The 25,047-nt window shown below is 42.6% G+C and overlaps 1 protein-coding gene across 6 annotated transcripts in view; it reads right to left on the bottom strand.

Moving 5' to 3' along the window:
* Positions 1-25,047, bottom strand: part of LOC130357063 (uncharacterized) — a 732,821-nt gene that overhangs the window by 422,839 nt on the left and 284,935 nt on the right. For all 6 annotated transcript variants that reach the window (XR_008889093.1, XM_056559412.1, XM_056559411.1 and 3 more), the window contains one exon: positions 8,862-9,081. The gene's annotated coding sequence lies outside the window, so the exon portion shown is untranslated. The remainder of the gene's footprint in view (positions 1-8,861; positions 9,082-25,047) is intronic.

Genomic DNA, 25,047 nt, shown 5'->3' with positions numbered 1-25,047 from the left:
AGTTAAATCATACTTTATGTGATGTTGTTCCGGTTGCAGGATGTTTTAAACTTCCGTGCAATCTTCGCAGCCCGATACTAACATGATCAGGAGATCGTCGTCGTCATGGTAAACGTCATGGTAAAGAATGATTTCACTGATCAGGCTCCAGTGTTTTACTCTTGGGCTGCAGAGATTGTCAGTGTTGGAAGATCCTTAACCTTTACTATATTTTCATTTGTCATATAAGAAAGATGCGCACCAAGTTTATTTGAAATATCTTCAGCCAATCGGAAGTTATACTGGAACGTACATAGATATACACAAGTGTTGAGTTGTGTAGGAAGTTGTGTAATCCTTTCAGTCTGACCACAGTGCTCTCTGTTGACACCTCTGTCTGTGTCAGGAACCTCTGTCTGTGTCAGGAACTGTCCAGAGCAGGAGAGGTTTATTATGGGGATTTGCTCCTGCTCAAGACAGTTCCAGACACAGACAGAGGTGGCAACAGAGAGCACTGTGGTCATGATGTAGAGACATCCGCTTTTCACCCACTCAAAAGTGTTTTGAAGCGACAGGCACAACCTGTAAAATATAATGTTAATGATGCTTGTTCTCACTAAAGAATTTTATCGACTACTGATGTCACGACTGACTGCGGGGAAAGGAAGCCCTAAACTGACCCTAAAAACAAAACTGACCCTAAAAACACTCTCCCTGCCTACTTTTCCATCCATACTAAGCGATGAATCGACAAGTTGGAGCCGGTCCCTGCCTGCGCTAAAGTGCAGTGGCGTAAAAACAAATAATAAACATAGTCGGTCAAAGGCCAGAAACAGGAGAACTACCAGACAACCAGATATACCTGACAAGATACAAATACTAAGATGGCAGAATATAGTGTATAAACAAACAGTTCATAAACCAGATATCAGATAAATGGCAGACATGATAAAATGAACAAGACTAGGAATGGAACAGGAATACAGCAGAATCCAGGAAATGCAGGGGATGGACGTAAGAACTGAGAGCTAAAACACAAAACTGACCAGGTAACATAGGACACTGTTCACACTGGGACACAGAACAAACAAACAAGACACTCCTCTCCACAAAAGGAGTAGCCATTATAATAAAGCCAAATAGACTACTGGCCAGCGGGCAAACTCCACCATGTGATCAAGATGCTGACCCAGTAGGAAACAGAAATATAATACATTAAACTTCATAAACATGGATACAAGAAAACCAAACTCTACAACTCTGGTCAGGATACTAGACAGGATATTTCTCAAGATACAAAACAGGATATATTTCAAGATACAAAACCGGATACATTCAAAACAAAACTCCACCAAGTGGAGGAACAGGACAGGATTCTAACAGTGTGAACACAGACTAAACAAATCAGAAGGGACATACAATCCTAAAACTGACTAATGTGACAAAGACTAAAATACAAGGAGCATGCTATTTAACCATGGCTAAAAACCCAGAAAAAAAATCACAAGATAAATACAAGGTAAATGCGCAGGAAGAAATAGTAGCTTTATTGCACAAGCAGACAAAGTATATTGCATTGAATAACTTCACAGCAGCATGTATGCACAAACAGACATCATAGTAGCAACAGGTCATCACCAGCTCAGAACCTAGACTGAGCTGGAGATATATAGACACACCCGAACTGCCATTGGGTGAAAGGCTAAGTGCTTTAATTATTCCCTAGCCGGGGAACATCTAACTGTTCAGCCACAACCTAAATCCAATGGTCGTGTGTGAACATAAACCAAGACAGACATTACAACTGACTCTCAGATGTTCCCATTCTTGGATTATTAATCCAGTACTGGGATCCCCACTATCTGATCATTTATATGAAATACTATAAGGCTAGGGTCGGACTGGGGATATAAAGCAGCCCTGGAAATATTTGCATACCAGCCCCAAAGCACTGCATTATTGTGGCAGCTAGCAGCCGCAGGGAAGGGACAGGGAAGCCTGGCATTTGATTTGCCAGGCTTCTGTCGCAGGACTTTGCGCCCTAACATCATACAAAGTAAAAAGATGCAGGGGTGGCACGAGGAAAGCCTTGCATTTGTTTTGCCAGGCTTCCATAAAAAAAAAAAAAAAAAAAAAAATGTTGCGGCTGCACCTTGAAGTCAGAGTAAGCAACTCCACCATATAGGAGGGAAACCTTGTTAATTAAATTCTAGGCTTTCTCTTAATAAGTTCCAAGAGGGAAGCCTGACATTTCTTTTGCCAGGCTTCTGTCTCCATCGTGTTGCAGGCTTGATCCTGTGCCCTTTAAAGGTGGGAATTTTTTTTTTTTTTATCAACTGGGGCCAGAAAGTGAAACAGGTGTGTAAATTACTTCTATTTAAAAATCTTAATCCTTACAGTACTTATCAGCTGCTGTATTCTCCACAGGAAGTTCTTTTCTTTTTTAATTTCTTTTCAGTCTGACCACAATGCTCTCTGCTGACACCTTTGTCCATGTCAGGAACTGTCCAAAGCAGGGTAGGTTTGCTATGGGGATTTGATCCTGTTCTGGACAGTTCCTGACATGGACAGAGGTGTCAGTAGAGAGCACTGTAGACCGAATGAAATTCAAAAAGAAAAGAACTTCCTCTGGAGCATACAGAAGCTGATAAGTACTGGAAGGATTAAGATTTTTATAAAGAAGTAATTTACAAATCTGTTTAACTTTCTGGCACCAATTGACATTTTTTCATTTTTTTTTCATCAGAGTACCCCTTTATATCATACTTTGAGTCAAAGGGCACATTCTCATATGTGCAACACAACAGATTTCAGACTGCCATCGGACTCCGCCATTCGGAACTCCATCGGCAACTGCCTCTGTATGAAGGGAGTTTAGTGAGGAAAAAATAGTGCACGTGCTATTTTTTTTCTCCACTAATTTCCACTAAAGTACTGGATCCCTGACAGACCCCATTCAGTTTCAATGCAAGAAAAAAAAAAGTGCCAAATGGACCCTGAATGGGATGGATTTCAACAGCAGTGTGAAAGCACCCTTAATAATAATAAAAGGGCGCAGTGAGTCTGTGAGGGACTGGTTACAAAAGGGGAGATTTATCAAAACCTATGAAGAAGAAAAATTGACCGGTTGCCCATAGCAACCAATCAGATTGTTTTTATTTTTCAGAGGCCTTTATAAAATTTAAACAGGCAATCTGATTGGCTGCTATGGGCAATCGGTCAATTTTTATTCTTCATAGGTTTTGATAAATCTCCCTAAAAGATCCAAAAACAAGTCCACTGCACTAAAGCCCTGCAATGGGATTGGGATCCCGCAAGACCAAATGAAAAACGTGTAGGCGGGAATGAGGCTGCCGCGTGCGGACAGGTTCCCTTTAACTGTAGTTAAATATATTAAAAGTATTAACAGTTAATTAAAAAACAATAAATTAATTGTGAAAAAGAAAACCAAAGTGCCCCCTTTCCTCACACAGTAGTAACAGCAGGTTTCCCCTTTCCAGGACCACCACACCAACAAGCCCACATAACAGGTCTCCCCTCTCCAGCCCCCCTCCCCCCAATACACACACACTCACAGCAGGACTCTGCATCCCAGCCTAAACTATACACACACATGCACACACACACACACACAGCAGGACTCCACATCCCAGCCCCCTCTATACACACATACACGCACACACACACACACACACACACACACACACACACACAGAAGGACTCCACTTCCCAGCACACCCATACACACACACAGCAGAACTCCACATCCCAGCCCTCTCCCCCACACACATAGCAGGACTCCATACCCCCCCCCCACACACACACAGCAGGACTCCACATCCCAGCCCCCCCTATACACACACACAAACACACACATAGCAGGACTCCACAACCCAGCCCCCTCTATACACACATACATGCATACACACAGCAGGACTCCACATCCCAGAACATCCATAAACACACACAGCAGGACTCCACATCCCAGCCCTCTCCCCCCCCCCACACACACACATAGCAGGACTCCATACCCCACTCCCCCCCCCCCCACACACACAGCAGGACTCCACATCCCAGCTCCCCCTATACACACACAAACACACACACACAGCAGGACTCCACATTCCAGCCCCTTCTATACACACATACACGCACACACATCAGGACTCCACATCCCAGCACACCCATACACACACACAGCAGGACTCCACATCCCAGCCTTCTCCCCCCAAACACATAGCAGGACTCTATACCCCCCTCCCCCACACACACACAGCAGGACTCCACATACCAGCCCCCCTATACACACACAAACACACACACAGCAGGACTCCACATTCCAGCCCCCACTATACACACATACACGCACACACACACACACACACACACACAGCAGGACTCCACATCCCAGCCCCCTCTATACACACATACACGCACACACAAACAGCAGGACTCCACATCCCTGCCCTCTCTCCCCAAACCCATAGTAGGACTCCATACCCCACTCCCCCCCCCCCCCATGCACACACAGCAGGACTCCACATCCCAGCACACCCATACATACACACACACTCACAGCAGGACTCCACATCCCAGCACACCCATACATACACACACACTCACAGCAGGACTCCACATCCCAGCACACCCATACACAATGATGCTGTATGTGTTGTGACTCCTCCAGCCACTGCCAGCACACAGGGCTGTGTCTGGAACTGCAGCTCAGCACCATTCACTTCAATTGAAAAACTGCAACTCCCAGCATGCCCGGACAGCCGAAGGCTGTCCGGGCATGCTGGAAGTTGTAGTTTTGCAACAGCTGGAGACATACTGGTTGGGAAACACTGCAATACACAGTCATAGTAGTACACTAGACAGGTATATTAAAATAATCTAAAATTGTTGAGATGCCCTAAATGCTTTTATGTTAGAAATAATAGAAGATTATCCATATACACGTATTTATAGCACAATAAAGAAGGTCCCTGCCCTGCAGGTCTAACAGCTGGAGACTCAGCCTAGTGAAATCTCTTATTTCCCAGCATTATACCAACAGGTATAGAGGCATAGAGAAGCCAGCTCGACCCGCCACGGTACTGCCCAGCAGGAGAGTGGCAGCACCCACAGTGCCTCTTGTTCTTCATCACTGTACAAGCATCAAGAGAGCTAAAAAAAAAAAAAAAGCTGAGATCAGGGGTCATGGCGGCCTTTGTTGCGCAAAAGGTTTTACATTTCAATGTCCTATACTTCCCACAAATCGGGAAAAATGCAGCGCTGGTTAAATGAGGACAGCTTATCGTTCTGGAGGCTGATGCAGGAAATGAGCTGGAAGGACAATAAACAATACGCTTTTCATAGGTAACGCCAGCAGATCGACAGTATTATATCTACGGACGGCTGCGCTTGCTAAAGGTTTTTTTTTCTGGCAGGTGGCGGCTGCGGGATGCTGATGGCAAACCAATGTATATGTATTAGGGAATCGCATTAACGGCTATTCTATAATATATACAGTACGGTAACTGAATCGCTTCCTACCACAAGAGCGAGTAAGTCTGGAAAAAAAAAATCATTACTGTTAGCGTCTTTTTCCCGGCTTAATTTTCCTGGTTCGGGCCTATTCTTGCAGCCCTAAATTGGCCAGCGCATTTATCATTTGCACCCAAATTTTTTCTCCTTATGTAAATGTTTTACCTATGGTAATAAATGTACACCCTGCGCCCGGTCTATAAGGCGTGTACAGGTGCTGACACGCTTCACACCCAGTGGATCACGACTGCTATCAGCAGCCAGTAAATGTGAAGAAAAATGTTAATAAAGGTGAATAAGCCCCTCCCCTAATAAAAGTTTTAATCCCCCCCCCCCCCACACACACACACACACACACTTTTTTTCAGTTTAAAAAAAAATCTGCGCTGGCTTAATTGTTTTTTTTTCTTCTGTGCTTCTAATGGGTGTAGTTAAAGGGGTACTCCCGTGAAAACATTTTTTTTTTAAATCAACTGGCGCCAGAAAGTTAAATAGATTTGTAAATTACTTCTATTAAAAAATCTTAATCCCCCCCCCCCCTGGTACTTTTTAGGGGCTGTATACTAAAGAGGAAATGCTTTTCTTTTTAGATTTCTCTGATGTCATGACCACAGCGCTCTCTGCTGACCTCTGCTGTCCATTTTAGGAACTGTCCAGAGCAGCATAGGTTTTCTATGGGGATTTTCTCCTGCTCTTGATAGTTCCTATAATGGACAGAGATGTCAGCAGAGAGCACTGTGGTCATGACATCAGAGAAATCTAAAAAGATAAGCATTTCCTCTGTAGTATATAGCCCCTAAAAAGTACTGGAAGGATTAAGATTTTTTAATAGAAGTAAATTACAAATCTGTTTAACTTTCTGGCACCAGTTGATTTTTTTTTTTTTTTTTTTAAGTTTTCCACAGGAGTACCCCTTTAACCAAAATTTTTGTGCAAATGTACTCCAGTGTCCAGCTGGCAAAGGAATGTGTGTGATCTTTTTATCTTTTTTTTATTTTTATTTTTTGCACTATCCATGGACAATATAGAGGTGTAGCCAGATTTCTTAGTAGGCAAAGATTTAATTTGGTGCTTGGCATCTTCCCAAAAACTTTACAATTTTCTGTAGATGTAGCTGTATGAGTAACAAAGCAGGATTCAGCTCACCTCTCCCAGTTCGGTGCCCGGACCCATGCCCGGTCAGGCACACTCCATGGAATAAACAAATGCAGATGGTCCAGCACTTCAAAGAATGCAGCTTTATTCTGGTTAACAGCACACGTACAGGTAGACGTTAGACATGTTTCGAGCGCATGCGCTCGAAACATGTCTGAAGTCTACCTGTACGTGTGCTGTTAACCAGAATAAAGCTGCATTCTTTGACATGCTGGACCATCTGCATTTGTTTGCAGCTGTATGCATTTTTTTAAATCCTATATTATAAGGGAAGGAGAGAAAAGAAAACAAAAAAGATTTCTGCAGTTTTTAGGGTTTCGATTCCATGTTTACAGAATTCCCAGCATTTAGAAAAAAAAAACATGCATGTGGATGTGACTGCAGAAGTAGTGATTACAGCTCTGGAGGTGACTAGAGTATAAGACACGATGTAACAGCAGAATAGTGAGTGCAGATCTGGAAGTGACTGAAGTAGCACACATGATGTAATAGCAGAACAGTGAGTGCAGCTCTGGAGGTGACTGAAGTAGCACACATGATGTAATAGCAGAACAGTGAGTGCAGCTCTGGAGGTGACTGAAGTAGCACACATGATGTAATAGCAGAACAGTGAGTGCAGCTCTGGAGGTGACTGAAGTAGCACACATGATGTAACAGCAGAATAGTGAGTGCAGCTCTGGAGGTGACTGAAGTAGCACACATGATGTAATAGCAGAACAGTGAGTGCAGCTCTGGCGGTGACTGAAGTAGCACACATGATGTAATAGCAGAATAGTGAGTGCAGCTCTGGAGGTGACTGAAGTAGCACACATGATGTAATAGCAGAACAGTGAGTGCAGCTCTGGAGGTGACTGAAGTAGCACACATGGTGTAATAGCAGAACAGTGAGTGCAGCTCTGGAGGTGACTGAAGTAGCACACATGGTGTAATAGCAGAACAGTGAGTGCAGCTCTGGAGGTGACTGAAGTAGCACACATGATGTAATAGCAGAACAGTGAGTGCAGCTCTGGAGGTGACTGAAGTAGCACACATGATGTAATAGCAGAATAGTGAGTTCAGCTCTGGAGGTGACTGAAGTAGCACACATGGTGTAATAGCAGAATAGTGAGTGCAGCTCACTTATGCCACTTACTTGTCCGTCATCTTCCTCTGTATCATGACATGCCAGCAAAACCCTCGACAGGTGGCAATCCTCATCAAAACCACTGTGTCACATAGTCACATAAAGCATACATACTGGCCCTCATTTACTATTCTAAACCCAACTTGTTTTGTCGGGTTTTTTTGGCGCATCTTTGTCTGTGACATGTCGCAGACATCGTGCGCCAGTCTGCGACACGATGCAACATTTTTTCCCGACGGACCCAATGTGGATTCTCCCAAACCCGAAAAAGGGGCGTAACCCGACATTTCTGAGCTTTCCCACGTATTTATAAAGGTTTCCAACCCGAATTTGTTGAATTGTTGTGGATTTTTTCCCGACAACTCAGAGGAGTTGGAAACCAAAACCAACAAAACCCACGTGCGACAAACAGGATGCGACATAATAATAAATACCAGGGGAAAAAAGCAGTCGGGTAAGAAAGCAAGATAGACTTACAACCTGATTTTCTAAGTAAATGAGGGCCAGTATGTATCCCAACAGTGTATCCTAAAATATATATATTTTTTTTTCTTAACTAGTCATGTGATACACATTTTGGGATATGTTGAGCCATGAGGAAATAAAGGACACATCTGCATATGTACAAACTCTAAATAAAGAAAAATGATATTCTGGAGAAACCCTTTTCACTATATGTTACCATTATTGATACTACTAATTATAGTAATAATACTACTAATAATACTCATAACTGCACTTTTGACAATTTCTCGACCTGTACAATCACTTGCAGTTATCATCCTAAAAAAAAATCTGTTTTCAATACTGCCATCTGGTGCCTTGTAATATTATTGCGCACATGTGTGAACACGCAGTGTGGCGTCATCTTATGCTGCGACACTTCACCAATGTCACCAAATGCGCCTATACATTAGGAAAGGCAGAAAGGTACTTTGTAGGATGATGCTCATGAAGTACACCGGATAGATGTGGGTCACTCAGGGGGACAACATTCAGTAATCTATAATGAACTTATTTCTGCAGAATAAACAGGAAGAGGTCGATAAGAAAAAGTAAAATGTGAGTGACTTACGTTTACTGCAGAGGGTCATGTCGCACGTCCTCGGTCACTTAGGAAGCATGGCGGTGAATACATGAATATAGCAGTGAGGCCTCCAGATGCTTTGCAGTCAGAAAATATCCCCGGCTCAGCACATTCCTTCTTCAAAGATGACTTGTCCATTCCTCCAGCAGATGGCAGTAACTACATCTTCAAGTTCGGAGAACTCGGAAGAACAATGGACTTCTTTATCCTGGAAAGTTAAGAAAATGGCTGGTTTTGACAGTGGAACAGATGTACAAGGCAGATATTAAATCTTTAAGGGCTTGGAATCGCCTGCAGCACAATGACAATGACCAGTTGTACCTGTGGGGTAATTTATAGCGGCGATTATTAATAGCGTTCTGATAGAAGGCCGGGATGGTGTATTTTGACAAGTATACATTAGTCATGTTTGACTTTGGAATTGCTTTCCCTGGAGAGACTTCTCAGAACCTCTCATTAGACATGGGCTCTTTACATTCCAGATCCTTTGCCGATACCCAGATGTTGTTCTTCTCTCTAAAAATCTCAGCCGTCCATACAAAAAAATGAAACCAGACAAATAGTAGAGTTCAGCTCATTTTACTCAATTTTAAGAAATTGGATTAAAAAAAAACAAGCCATATGTATTTATTTATTTGTTTCTTTAACTATTTATTATTTGTTTGTTTATTTATTTATTTACTTATTACATTCTATTTAATGCTAGAATAGGTTACAAAATGAATTCTGCTTTGTGTGACAGCTCATCCCATAAGTCCGGTCATTAGGTCACGTCTGAATGTACAAAAACATGAATACTCAAGGCATTTTAGAGCTAAATGTAGTGGTTTGTATGCATAAAATAAGTAATATGCCCAGTGGCGTAGCTACAGGGGGTGCAGAGGTTGCAGTTGCACCTGGGCCCCTGTGCCTAAGGGAGAACCAAAAGTCTAGCATAAGAGAGCAGCATTGTAAATTGCAAGAGATATTTTAAAGGGGAGGGATAGGGGCCGCCTTGTGTAGATTTTGCATTGGGACACAGAAGTTTCAAGCTACACTGTTCAAGATAACCATATTTAAAGGGGTACTCCGGTGAAAAACTTTTTTTTAAGTCAACTGGTGCCAGAAAGTTAAACAGAATTGTAAATTACTTCTATTAAGAAATCTTAATTCTTCCAGTACTTATTAGCTGCTGAATACTACATAGGAAATTATTTTCTTTTTGGAACACAGAGCTCTCTGCTGACATCACGAGCACAGTGCTCTCTGCTGACATCTCTGTCCATTTTAAGAACTGTCCAGAGCAGGAGAAAATCCCCATAGCAAACATATGCTGCTCTGGTCAGTTCCTAAAATGGGCAGAGATGTCAGCAGAGAGCACTGTGCTCATGATTCAGCAGAGAGCTCTCTGTTCCAAAAAGAAAATAATTTCCTCTGTAGTATTCAGAAGCTTATAAGTACTGGAAGGATTAGGATTTTTTTATAGAAGTCATTTACAAAGCTGTTTAACTTTCTGGCACCAGTTGATTTAAAAAAAAAATAAAAAAATAAAAAAATAGGTTTTCCACCGGAGTACCCCTTTAACTCCTAAATACTACCAGGATGCACATAAAATTGGGAAGGAAAGGGCATTTAATGCCCTAATAATTACCTGACAGTCTAAGTGAGAATTTGCCTTAATTATAGAAACATACTTTAAAAACAAATTGAAATATGGAGCTACAAGATACTGGGTAACTTGTCTAGAAAAGTCTCGGAGACTCCAGAAAGAGCAGGGAAATCTCATGTCCTCTGGAGTCTGTATTTGTGAAGAAGTCTGGTCTGGGGTCTGTATTAAGAGAAGTTTGATCTGGGGTCTGTATTAAGAGAAGTTTGATCTGGGGTCTGTATTAAGAGAAGTTTGATCTGGGGTCTGTATTAAGAGAAGTTTGATCTGGGGTCTGTATTAAGAGAAGTTTGATCTGGGGTCTGTATTAAGAGAAATTTGATCTGGGGTCTGTATTAAGAGAAGTCTGATCTGGGGTCTGTATTAAGAGAAGTTTGATCTGGGGTCTGTATTAAGAGAAGTTTGATCTGGGGTCTGTATTAAGAGAAGTTTGATCTGGGGTCTGTATTAAGAGAAGTTTGGTTTGGGGTGTGTATTAAGAGGGGGCCTGGTTTGCTGTCTGTAATAACAGGGAGTCTGGTCTGTTGTCTGTTTATAAAAGGAAACTGGGCTGGTGCCTGTAATAACAGGGAGTCTGGTCTGTGGTCTGTATTGGTTCGGGGACTCTGGGGATCTACATTTATTTAGGGCGTCTGCTTTTATTTAGGGGGTTGGGTTTATGTATTTGTGATGGTGTCTGGTCTAGGGTTTGGTCTGGGGTGCTGCTATTATATTATGAGAATCTGCACCCCACAGCCGGGAATTGCTGTGCCTAAGTTTACACATGTTGGGCACTGCACTATATGAGACAGTCTGGAGAGTAACTGCCTTATAAACAATTGTCTGTCTGCATCTGGAAAACTGAGGACTGGTGTAAGCGACCAGGCACCACAACCTACACCAGGAGACCTTCACACAGAGAGTGCCTACTACTAAGTGCAGCTTTCTAAGCACTGTGCCAGCCCTGGAGGTTAGAGGTTAGAGATCTGGCCGAAAGATCCCAGCCACTGTGAACCAGACTGTAACAACTAGGTGCTTCAATCACTATCACCCCCCTGCACCCCACTATATCTCCACCCCACATGCTGCTCCTGGGCTGCTGCACCTCTTAATATGGTATATAGAACAAAAAGTAAGAATAATAGTATTGCAGTCCTTTCTATAGGTCCTTGTCCTTTTTTAATTACATTGCAATATTCCCTCTATAACTTTAATAGACAATTTGCATTTTCTCAACGCAAACAGCCATCATTCCCCAAATCTGTAAGAGTCCAAATGTAATAGTCACAGCTAACAAATCAGTGGGCAGTAATCTGTATCAAATGTTTGTGGTGATCAACAAAAGGTTAATTAAAACATAAAGAAATTCATTGTAATAACCTACTAGACCAGCGGTCTTCAACCTGCGGAGCTCCAGATGTTGCAAAACTACAACTCCCAGCATGCACGGACAGCCGTTGGCTGTCCGTTCATGCTGGGAGTTGTAGTTTTGCAACATCTGGAGGTCCGCAGGTTGAAGACCGCTGGTCTAGTGTATCTAAGATGGTAAAAACTGACCGTTCATATCTAGTTGGCAGATATGTCATTCACGTCTACAGGTTGCAGTAAAGACTGTCCCCAACCCCGTCCGCAGGCCCACTAACAGTCCAGGATTTTAGTTTTTCACTGTTCTATTCAAACAAAGTAACTGAAAAAACCTGGAATGTTGGCCGGCCTTGAGGACTGGGTTGGGGACCACTGGACTATAGCTGACCCCTTGTTTCTGTTCTAGTCTGAATATGGAAATCAGCACAGAACAGAAAATATAAGGCAAGGCTCACATTACAATTCTGCTCTCCTTATCACCTATATGTTGGCAATCTGTTTAAATGGGATGTTGACATGAACATGCGCGTACAGGCATGGGCCCCATTCAGTTTATTGGCCCGAACATAGAAAAGTGACTATGTTTGTGACATTTCCCATATGTATTTTGTATGTGGTACCACATTATGCTTCTGGGTAAATCAGAGTCGGTGCCACCTATAGGCAAGATAGGCAGCCCCCTATGGCGCCCGAACGATGGGGGCGCCGTTCCGCCCACTGCATGAAAGTTAACTGTCTTCCTGTTAGCGCGTGCAAGAACCCCCCCCTTCGGCTAGTAAAGGAGCTCGGCGCTGCTGCTGCACGCAGCGCTCCTTACTCAGGTCCGGCCCTGTTTAACAACACCCCCAACACACGGTGCAGCACTCCTGGTATACAGGAGCACCGCAGCACTGGCAGTTGCCCTATCCATATCCCCCGTCCCGGCCTCCCTACTGTGTAACACGGTGCAGTGCTCCTGGTATACAGGAGCACCGCAGCGCAGAGAGCAAAGATGGCCCAACCGTGAACTCTCCTGCACAGCTCCTGACTCCAGCTGTTGCAAAACTGGAGGAGGTACCCTGGTTGGGAAACGCTGTTATATATATATATATATATATATATATACACACACACACACATACACACCAGTGTTTCCCATGGTGCCTTCAACTGTTGCTAAACTGCAATTGGGCATGCTGGGAGTTGCTGTATATATATATATATACACAACAGTGTTTCCCAGGCTGCCTCCAGTAGAGCGCAATCGCGACCTGGTCTCAACTATGCTGGCTCGGGCCCTTTAAAAATCATGAGCACAAGCGCTTCTGCATGGAGCGCTAAGACATCAAATTCCCCCCACCCCCCGAGTGGAGGTTGCATGTCACCCCAGTAGGAAAGAGATTACATGAGGAGGAGGTTTGTTACAGTGTGTCACCCCAGTAGGAAGGAGATTACATGAGGAGGAGGTCTGTTACAGTGTGTCACCCCAGTAGGAAGGAGATTACATGAGGGGGAGGTTTGTTACAGTGTGTCACCCCAGTAGGAAGGAGATTACATGAGGAGGAGGTTTGTTACAGTGTGTCACCCCAGTAGGAAGGAGATTACATGAGGGGGAGGTTTGTTACAGTGCGTCACCTCAGTAGGAAGAAGATTAAATGAGAAGGTTTGTAACAGTTTGTCACCCCAGTAGTAAAGAGATTTCATGAGGAGGTTTGTTACAGTGTGTCACCCCAGTAGTAAGGAGATTACATGAGGAGGAGGTTTGTTACAGTGTGTGAGGTTTATTACAGTGTGTCACCACAGTAGGAAGGAGATTACATGAGGAGGAGGTTTGTTACAGTGTGTCACCCCGGTAGTAAGGTGATTACATGAGGAGGAGGTTTGTTACAGTGTGTTACCCCAGTAGTTAGGAGATTACATGAGGAGGAGGTTTGTTACAGTGTGTGAGGTTTATTACAGTGTGTCACCACAGTAGGAAAGAGATTACATGAGGAGGAGGTTTGTTACAGTGTGTCACCCCGGTAGTAAGGTGATTACATGAGGAGGAGGTTTGTTACAGTGTGTTACCCCAGTAGTTAGGAGATTACATGAGGAGGAGGTTTGTTACAGTGTGTCACCCCAGTAGTAAGGAGATTACATGAGGAGGTTTGTTACAGTGTGTCACCCCAGTAGGAAGGAGATTACATGAGGGGGAGGTTTGTTACAGTGCGTCACCTCAGTAGGAAGAAGATTACATGAGAAGGTTTGTAACAGTGTGTCACCCCAGTAGTAAAGAGATTTCATGAGGAGATTTGTTACAGTGTGTCACCCCAGTAGTAAGGAGATTACATGAGGAGGAGGTTTATTACAGTGTGTCACCCCAGTAGTAAGGAGATTACATGAGGAGGAGGTGTATTACAGTGTGTCACCCCAGTAGTAAGGAGATTACATGAGGAGGAGGTGTATTACAGTGTGTCACCCCAGTAGTAAGTAGATAACATGATGAGGAGGTGTGTTATAGTGTGTCACTCCAGTAGTAAGGAGATTACATGAGGAGGAGGTTTGTTACAGTGTGTCACCCCAGTAGTAAGGAGATTACATGTGGAGCAGGTTTGTTACAGTGTGTCACCCCAGTAGTAAGGTGATTACATGAGGACTGGGTTTGTTACAGTGTGTCACCCAGTAGTAAAGAAATTGTATGTGGAGGAGGTTTGTTACAGTGTGTCACCCCAGTAGTAAGGTGGGGTGTGTCAAAGGGCGGAGATAATGAGCAGGGTCAAGGGGGGCGGCAAAATTTGCTTTCGCCTAGGGTGACAAAAATCCTTGCACCAGCCCTGGGGTAATACACATATATGTGCAGGAAACCACCTGAATATAGTAACTAGTTGACTACATTTGGGCTATTAAACTCAGGGGGGCCTGTACATGCACATGCATGGTGTTTGTCAATGTATAAGTGACACAAAGGGCAGAATCACAACGTGAGCCTATTGTCTGTCCTATTTTCCATAGATAGAATAGAACAGAAATGCATCTATACATCTCTCCAGGCATCCAGTAGTCTGCACTGTATTGTGACAGGCAGGACACTTGAAACAGCTGTCTACAGACTGTTGAATCTTCTGGAGTCTCATATGAATAATATTCTTTTTGGATTAAAGCAAATCTACCTACTTTTTTCCCCAGAGAGTATTGACTGAAAACAAAGTCTGCATAGCACAGATCTCTTCTATAAGACTCAGTACCCCCATCCCAGCTGTATCTAAGGCATCTCTGTAGGCTGGCGTTTCCCAACCAGTGTGCCATCGTCTGTCCAGGCATGCTGGAGGTTGTTGATTTTGCAACTGCTGGAGGCACACTGGTTGGGAAACACTACGGTAGGCATCATTACTCTTCACTGTACTGAAGAACCTGATCCTACAAAGATCTGCCTACGGATACATAACTTTTACTATTGAAGGAAACTTTGGTTTCTGAAAAAATTTTCTTCCTTTTGGAGGATAGTAAATTTGTATTCTTTATACTGTATAAAGAGTGAAGAGTAGAATTTAGGTTTAAACTCTTATGAAAATGCTTTATTTTTACCTCTGTAATGTTGTAGTGATTGCTACATTCCATAGATACCTTAAAGGGGTACTCCACTGGCCAGCTTTCCGGCTTAGTTCGGAAAATTTTGTTCTGATTGCTGTGCGCACGCTGCGGGGGTCGGTCACGCCACCTTGTGATGTCAGGCCACGCCCCCAATACAAGTCTATGGGAGGAGGCGTAATGTCACCCACGCCCCCTTCCATAGACTTGCATTGATGGTGCGTGGCCTGATGACACAAGGGGGCGTGGCTGACCCCCGCAGTGCGCGCACAGTGTCCGGAACATTAGTTCCCAATGTAGCCGGAAGGCTGCCCAGTGGAGTACCCCTTTAATGAGTATGAAAATAAAATGCATAATGTCATTGTGATTAAACTTTATATAAGGTAAAGATCTTAAATTACTTGAGACATAGTGGTGTATCAAATAAACATGTGCAAAATGCCCCGTAACAAAAAGATGTTCATATGAAAGTTTACACTATTGGATATTTGTAGCCATCCGTAGCTAGGAACAAAATGTATTTATACATTTATATGAATAAACAATATGAATAAAAAGAACAAAATGGCAAACATCTGAATGATGTAAAAGTCTAAAATGATGAAAACTGTCTAATAACAGTACACAGTGGAGCTAGAGAAGGATGTACACAGAGGGGCTAGAGAAGGCAGTACACTAAGATGCTAGGGAAGGCAGTACACTGAGATGCTAGGGAAGGCAGTACACTGAGATGCTAGGGAAGGCAGTACACTGAGGGGCTAGGGAAGGCAGTACACTGAGGGGCTAGGGAAGGCAGTACACTGAGATGCTAGGGAAGGCAGTACACTGAGATGCTAGGGAAGGCAGTACACTGAGATGCTAGGGAAGGCAGTACACTGAGATGCTAGGGAAGGCAGTACACTGAGATGCTAGGGAAGGCAGTACACTGAGATGCTAGGGAAGGCAGTACACTGAGATGCTAGGGAAGGATGTACACAGAGGGGCTAGGGAAGGATGTACACAGAGGGGCTAGAAAAGGCAGTACACTGAGATGCTAGGGAAGGATGTACACAGAGGGGCTAGAAAAGGCAGTACACAGAGGGGCTAGAAAAGGCAGTACACTGAGATGCTAGGGAAGGATGTACACAGAGGGGCTAGAAAAGGCAGTACACTGAGATGCTAGGGAAGGATGTACACAGAGGGGCTAGAAAAGGCAGTACACAGAGGGGCTAGAAAAGGCAGTAAACTGAGATGCTAGAGAAGGCAGTACACTGAGATGCTAGAGAAGGCAGTACACTGAGGTGCTAGAGAAGGCTGTACACTGAGGTGCTAGAGAAGGCAGTACACTGAGGTGCTAGAGAAGGCAGTACACTGAGGGGCTAAGGAAGGCTGTACACTGAGGGGCTAGAGAAGGCTGTATATGAGGTTCTAGGGAAGGCAGTACACAGAAGAGCTAAGGAAGGCAGTACACTGAGAGGCTATAGGGAAGGCATTGCACAGAAGGGCTAGGGAAGGCCGTGCACAGAGGGGCTAGGGAAGGCAGTACACTGAGAGGTTAGGGAAGGCAGTACACTGAGGCCGGGCTGGCCTACCTGGATACCGGGAAACAAGGTCATGACGTTGTATGCAACGGCCGCAGAGTGGCGGAGCTGAGAACCAGCTCCCAGCCCCGCCACTCACTTCACTTACTGACAGGAGGCCGCGCAGCATGTCCGCATCATGGCACAGGGGGACGCACTGATATGACATCATCACGCCGCCTACTCGATGACACGGATGTTCTGCGTGGGTGCGGTGAAAGGTAAGTTGTTGTTTTGTTCTTTTTTTTGTTTTTTCAAATCGTGCAGCAAAATGGACGAGTGGAGAGGGAGTGGAGGGGGTAGACCTAGGTGGGTGAAGCCTGCCAACCTAAGTGCCTACCTATCTGCCTGCCTAAAGGGGGGAATATCTATCTATCTATGGAGGGTGGAAGGGGGTGGGGGGGGGGGGGAGAGATATACCTAGCTAATGCTGCATTCACACCACAATTGTTACATACCGGATCCGGCTGGAACATGTAAAAACTGGGCGCTCCCATCTCATTCATTTGAATGAGCCTACCAGAGTCAGATAGTGACTCCGGTCTGCTCATTTTTCCTTGCATCCGGTTTTGTGAAAGGACTTAAAAATGTAGTATACCATGATTTTAGGTCCGGTCACAAAACCGGATACAGGGCAAAAATGAGACGACCAGAGTCACAATCTGACTCCGGTTGGCTCATTCAAATGAATGAGATGGGGGCCAGGCCCGGCTGGAATACGGAAGCTTCTGGTTTTCACATCTTCCATCTGGATTTGGACCTATATGCAACAATCATGGTGTGAATGCAGCCTAATGTGGAATGGAGGTGGAAGTGGGAGGAAGCCTGCCTACCTACCTAATATATTGAGGCAGAACATTTACTTAGCTAAGAAGGGGAGAGGGAAGGGGGAGGGGAACCCTGCTTACCTATCTAAAATAAAGGGGGGGATCTACCTAGTTTATATGGAGGAAGAGGAGGGGGAGCAGCCTGCATACCTACCTACCTAATATCAGGTTGGAGGGGTGAGAATAGCAGTTATAGTGGAGAGAAGCCGACTTACCTAAATGTAAAGAAGGGAGTAATCTACCTGCTATAACTGTTACATGGGGGCACAGAAGTGGGTCTAAATACTTTATGGGGGCACAGAGGGGGCCTAACTGCTAAATGGGTGCACTATTACTATGTGAGACAATATTGATGACAAGTTTGTATAGTAGTGTGGATGGTGCTGAAGCGAGGAACTTAAAATGTTTGTCTGGCAGATTCTGGAGTGACAAGTCTTGGCCGGAAGAAGTCTTCATGATGCCCAGGACCGAAGGAGAAGAAAAGTAAAAGTGAACGACTCAAAGAAGACGTCACCTGTGATTCACTGGATGTAACTGTAAGCACTTATATAGTACCTTTGTGGTGTTGGTATCTATCTGTATATGATCACTGTATGGGGTTAACCTTGGTGTTTGCCTAGTGGATTTTTTTTCAGTAGCAGTGTGGGGATATCATTCTGTGGTGATACTGGTCATGGTGTGACGGTATTACTTGTACCCTGTATGCTGGTATTCGATCAGTAACAGTATGACGGTAATATGTATGGGGATAATATCCCCTCTTGTATACTGGTATTATTGGTAATATTGGTCTCAGTACACAGAATTTGGTCAGTAACAGTATGACGGTAATACTGTGGGGATCAAAAGTTTGGACACAACAGGTAAAAAATTGTATTAGGCTGGAATTCCACTGAGGGTTTTTTTGCAAAAATGCAGTCAAAAACGCCAATTTTCCAGCACAGCGTTTTTTCAGTGAAAAAACGCCACGTCCAGATGTTAGCTGCAAGTCAATGGTAAACTGCAAAATGCCAGATTCATTGGCGTTTTTCAGTTTGGTGGTTTTTTAATCCTTTTGGCGTTTTTCAGCAATTTCGGGCTCAGAGGCTGGATTTTCAAAACGCCCGACAAAACCTAGTTTGGAGTTTTTTGCCCTGAAATCGTGGCATTTTCCTTCCATAGAAGTCTATGGGAGAGCAAAAACGCCAGGAATGACGCCACGTTGGTTTTAAATTTTGCGTTTTTGCAGGCAGCTTTTATTCTTTTTTGGACTTTAGCGATCCAAAAAAGTGATGGAGATACCTTTTTTATTAAAATTTTGTAGGGTACCATTAAAAAAAAATTACAAAAAAGATACAGTAGTGATGAAAAAAATCTTTTTTATTACGAAATGTTTATTCATTTTTAAACAGGGATAAATTGATGGGGGGGGGGGGTAAAGCACAAAAAATGTAGCCGACAATAATAAAAATGTAGTTTGTGTGTGTGTTTTTACACTTTTTTTTACATTTTTTTAGGTAGTACTACTACTCCCAGCATAGAACACACTGTTCCATGATGAGAGTAGTAGTAGCTGTACTAATAGACAGATGGCCCTTTGCGATCCTTCTGTATAATTTATAGATGCGCTGCACATATATATACACATATTCATATTTCCTGCAGAGAGCTGTGATTGGCCAGATGGTTCCAGCCAATCACAACTCTGTGGGAAATAGGAACATGTGTATATATACGGCAGTGCAGGGGACCATAGAAGAATGTCCGGCTGCATCTATACATTATACAGGAGGATCACAGCGGGTGTTAGAAGTGATACCTGCTGTGATCTTTCCTTAACTACAAGTACTACTACTCCCAACATGGAGTATACTCTGCTCCATGCTGGGAGCTGTAGTACCTGCATTAATAGACAGATCGCATCATGTGTCAGAAATTACAATCACTGCGATCTGTCTATTAATGCAGGTACTATAGCTCCCAGCATGAAGCAGAGCGTGCTCCATGTTAGGAGTAGTAGTACTTGCAGGTAAGAACAGATCACAGCGGGTATCACTACTGACAACCATTGTGATCGTCCTGTCTATAGCAGAGATGGAGCGGCTGTATACAGCGCTCGCATCCCTGCTCTGCACTATACTCCGGCCACTCACTCATTCATATTTTCCTCAGAGCTGTGATTGGCTGCCACCATCCGGCCAATCACAGCTCTGGACGGAAAATATGAATAATGTTCTATTCACATCACTGGCCGGAGTACAGAGCAGAGATGTGCGCGATGTATAGAGCCGCTCCACATCTCTGCTATATAATTGATGATTACATCGGGTGTCAGGACTGACAACCAGAGCGATATGTCTATAGTACAGGTACTACTACTCCCATCATGGAAAGTGTGTTCCATGCTGGGAGTAGTAGTACTACATAAAAAATGTAGAAAAAAAAAAGAAAAAAGTTAAACACAAACACACACTTTAAAAAAAATGTCATACAATTTTGTTATAAAAAAAATAAACATTTAGTTAAATACATTTTTACATCCCTACTGCATCCTTTTTTTTTTTTTTTTTTTTTTTTGGTACCCAACTATTTTGTAAAAAAAAAATGCCAAAGGGGCCAAAAATGGTAAATTCCACACAAAGGTAAAGACGCCAAAAAAAAAAAGCCAGAAAAAAAGCCAAAAAACAGGGAAAAACTGTGGCATTTTTTCTGGCATTTTTAAGCCCAAAAAGTCGCAGGGCAAAAATCTCAGTTGAATTCTAGCCTAAATGTGCATAAAGAAGCCAAGGAAAGATGGAAAAACCTCCAAAAGGCATCAAATTACAGATTAGACATTCTTATAATATGTCAACAAAAGTTAGATTTTATTTCCATCATTTACACTTTCAAAATAACAGAAAACAAAAAAATGGCATCTGCAAAAGTTTGGGCACCCTGCAGAGTTAATATCTTGCACTGCCCCCTTTGGCAAGTATCACAGCTTGTAAACGCTTTTTGTAGCCAGCCAAGAGTCTTTCAATTCTTGTTTGAGGTATCTTTGCCCATTCTTCCTTACAAAAGTCTTCCAGTTCTTTGAGATTTCTGGGCTGTCTGTCACGCACTGCTCTTTTAAGGTCTATCCATAGATTTTCAATTATGGTCAGGAGATTGTGAAGGCCATGGCAAAACCTTCAGTTTATGCTTCTTGATGTAATCCCCGGTGGATTTTGAGGTGTGTTCAGGATCATTATCCATTTGTAGAAGCCACCCTCTCGTTAACTTCAGCTTTTTCACAGATGGCATCAAGTTAGCATCCAAAATTTGCTGAAATTTTATTGAATCCATTTTTCCTTCTACTCGTGAGATGTTCCCTGTGCCACTGGCTGCAATACAATCCCAAAACATGATTGATACACCCCCATGCTTAACAGTTGGACAGAGGTTCTTTTCATTAAATTCTGTTCCCCTTCTTCTCCAAACGTACCTTTGCTCATTCCGGCCAAAAAGTTCAGTTTTAACCTCATCGGTCCACAGAACTTGTTTCCAAAATGCATCAGGCTTGTCTATATGTTCATTTTCAAAGTTCAAACGCTGATTTTTGTGGTGAGGACGTAGAACAGGTTTTCTTCTGATGACTCTTACATGAAGACGATATTTGTTCAAGTATCTCTTTATAGCGGAATAGTGTACCACAACTCCAGTGTCTGCTAGATCTTTCTGGAAGGATTGTGCAGTCAAACGTGAGTTTTGAATTGTTTTTCTCACAATCCTGCGAGCTGTTCTGTCTGATATTTGTCTTGGTCTTCCAGATCTTGCTTTAAATTCCCCAGTTCCTGATGACTGCCATTTCTTAATTACATTCCGAACAGAGGATATTGACATCTGAAAACGTTTTGCTATCTTCTTATAGACTTCTCCAGCTTTGTGAGCGTCAACTATTTTCAGTTTCAGATTTCTAGACAACTGCTTAGAAGAACCCATGGTGCTGATTGTCGGGGCAAGGTCAGATGAGTCTGGGCATTTAAAACCATTGAGATTGACATCACCTGGTCTTCACAGATGATGATTGAGAACAATCCATGACACTGGCAGGTCTCAGCTTTGCAAAGGGGGCAGAGCATGCTATAAATTCTGCAGGGTGCCCAAACTTTTGCTGACGCCATTTTTTGGTTTTCTGTTATTTTGAAAGTTTAAATGATGGAAATAAAATCTAACTTTTGTTGTCATGTTATAATATATATATATTTTTCCATCTTTCCTTGGCTTCTTTATGCACATTAATAGAAATTTTTACCTGTGGTGCCTAAACTTTTGATCCCCACTGTATGTAACAATATAAAAAGGGAGTTACTAGGACGTAATACATATATAATCAATCTCACGGTGGGGAATTTACTTTTCCTGCACCTCCAAAAAGATGACCCACCTGAATGAGCGGGCAATTTTAGTTGCAGAGCCAGCAATGTTAGTAACTTGATATAATAAAATTGCTCATAATGCATGTATTCATGTCCTGGTTCATATGCCCCCTTACCAGAACAATCCATATAAAAAAAGGTTGTATAACCATATAGTTTAAGGAACTACCTTGGGTTTGAAAGTTAACCCCCTTAATTTTTATGTTTTTTTCCCCTTTTCCTTCTCGTCTTCTTATAAACATAACACTTTAAATTTTCCACCTGCAGACCAATATAAAGGCTTATTTTTTGCGCAACCAATTGTACTTTGTAATGACATTGCTTATCTTTCAAATCTAAGCTAAAACAAACAAAAAAAAAATATCTGTGGAGTGAACTTTTGTGGGTTTTGCTCCTACCCAGTGCACTTTTTCAATAGCAAAAAAATCTAAATAAAAATTATTCTGTAGGCCCATACAATTACAATGACACCAGATTTATAAAGGTTTTGTTTTATTTTACTATTTTTAAACAATTATTGTTGTAAATAAAAATGAGTATGCCAAAATTGTCCTCTTTTGACCCCTATAACATGTATTTTTCTGTATACGGGGCACTATGAGGACTTATTTTTTGTACTGTGATCTGTAGTTTTTATCGGTACCATTTTTTGTTCTTATTGCACTTTATCACTTTTTATACATTTTTGATATTTCTGGACTTTGGAATTTTTTACCGTTTATGTCATTTACCATGCGGTTTAGTTAACGTTATGTTTTAATATATATTTTATATTTTAGCACAAGTCGATACCAAATATGATTGCTTGTTTTTGAATGGGAAAGGGGGGTGATTTAAACTTTTATTAGGGGAGGAGCTTATTCACATTTATTAAAGGGGTCAGGCTGTTAAATCTGCTTTTCTGCCCCTGCAATTTCTCCTTGGTTGTCCTGATCAGCTTCCTCGAACCAATCAGCAAAACTATTTTCCTGCTTTTTAGATGCTGTGATCAAGTTTGATTGCGGCATCAGGGTTATTGTTGGATATCAGCCTGATCGATGATGTCCAGCATTAGCCACTGTATATGTATGCCCTTTGTCTTTAAGAAGTTAAAAAAGGTGTCACCAATTGAAAAGAAGATTAGGGGGAAAGTTGCTGCAAACCTTCACAAACCTATAGCTCAAAATAGGAAATCGGAGCACAGACTGAAGGACACCTTGGAACTATAGATAGAACTGTGATTATTATGGTAAGCTTATGCATAGATCATTACCGAGTCACAGCACTTAATGAAAAAAAGGAGCCCACCGCTAATGGGATTATCTAATGTGCAACTCAAAAACATAAAATCAGACCCATACCAAGGCAAATCTACATCCCAAGCAGTGCCCGTCTGGGCGACCTTCAGAAACGGCTTCTTGTGACCTTCCTGTGTCACTCAGCATCCCTGTGTATTAACTGGTTAACTCTGCACCTTATGGAACATCCCTATGAATCTGGAATAGAAAAACCCAGGCAGCACCAGGAGGCTGGAATCAGAATTTCATCATCCTCCAAAAACTGCATTATCACTCTTTTACTTCAATTTACTGCATAATCAAAGCGAATCTCATCTGGAAAGATAACACTATTTCTATATGTTAAAAAAAAAAAAAAAAAAAAATATATATATATATATATATATATTTTTATATATATATATATATATATATATATATATATATATATATATATATATATCGGAATGGATTAAATAAAAAGTATTTTGTTTCTGGATATTATTTGTTTATTTTTATATTTGTTTTGTTTCTGGACACAAGTTAAATAACTAGCATTGAACATGATAGTATTACTAATAATAAAAGTTATATAAAATATAAGTAGTAATGTGAAAGCAATAGTATGGCACACACTCAGACTTAAATGTATAGTTAGCTATCTTATATACACTGCTCAAAAAAATAAAGGGAACACTTAGATAACACATACTAGATCTGAATGAATAAACTAATCGTATGAAATACTTTCGTCTTTACATAGTTGAATGTGCTGACAAAAATCACACAAAAATGATCAATGGAAATCAAATTTATCAACCCATGGAGGTCTGGATATGGAGTCACACTCACAATCAAAGTGGAAAACCAGACTACAGGCTGATCCAACTATATGTAATGTCCTTAAAACAAGTCACAATGAGGCTCAGTAGTGTGTGTGGCCTCCACGTGCCCGTATGACCTCCCTACAATGCCTGGGCATGCTCCTGATGAGATGGCGGATGGTCTCCTGAGGATGTCCTCCCAGACCTGGACTAAAGCATGGAGCGAGACATGATGTACCAGATGTGCTCAATCGGATTCAGGTCTGGGGAACGGGCGGGCCAGTCCATAGCATCAATGCCTTCCTCTTGCAGGAACTGCTGACACACTCCAGCCACATGAGGTCTAGCATTGTCTTGCATTAGGAGAAACCCAGGGTCAACCGCACCAGCCTATGGTCTCACAAGGGGTCTGAGGACCTCATCTAAGTACCTAATGGCAGTCAGGCTACCTCTGGCAAGCACATGGAGGGCTGTGCGGCCCCCCAAAGAAATGCCACCCCACACTATTAGTGACCCACCGCCAAACTGGTCATGCTGGAGGATGTTGCAGGTAGCAGAATGTTCTCCATGGTGTCTCTAGACTCTGTCACGTCTGTCACGTGCTCAGTGTGAACCTGCTTTCATCTGTGAAGAGCACAGGGGGCCAGTGGCGAATTTGCCAATCTTGGTGTTCTCTGGCAAATGTCAAATGTCCTGCACGGTGTTGGGCTGTAAGCACAACCCCCACCTGTGGATGTCGGGCCCTCATACCACCCTCATGGAGTCTGTATGACCGTTAGAGTGGACATATGCACATT

The sequence above is a fragment of the Hyla sarda genome, chromosome 2 (genome assembly GCF_029499605.1).
Source record: "Hyla sarda isolate aHylSar1 chromosome 2, aHylSar1.hap1, whole genome shotgun sequence".
Classification (NCBI taxonomy): domain Eukaryota; kingdom Metazoa; phylum Chordata; class Amphibia; order Anura; family Hylidae; genus Hyla; species Hyla sarda.
The sequence above is the reverse complement of the archived record's forward strand: the minus strand, read 5'-3'. Positions and strand labels throughout refer to the sequence as shown.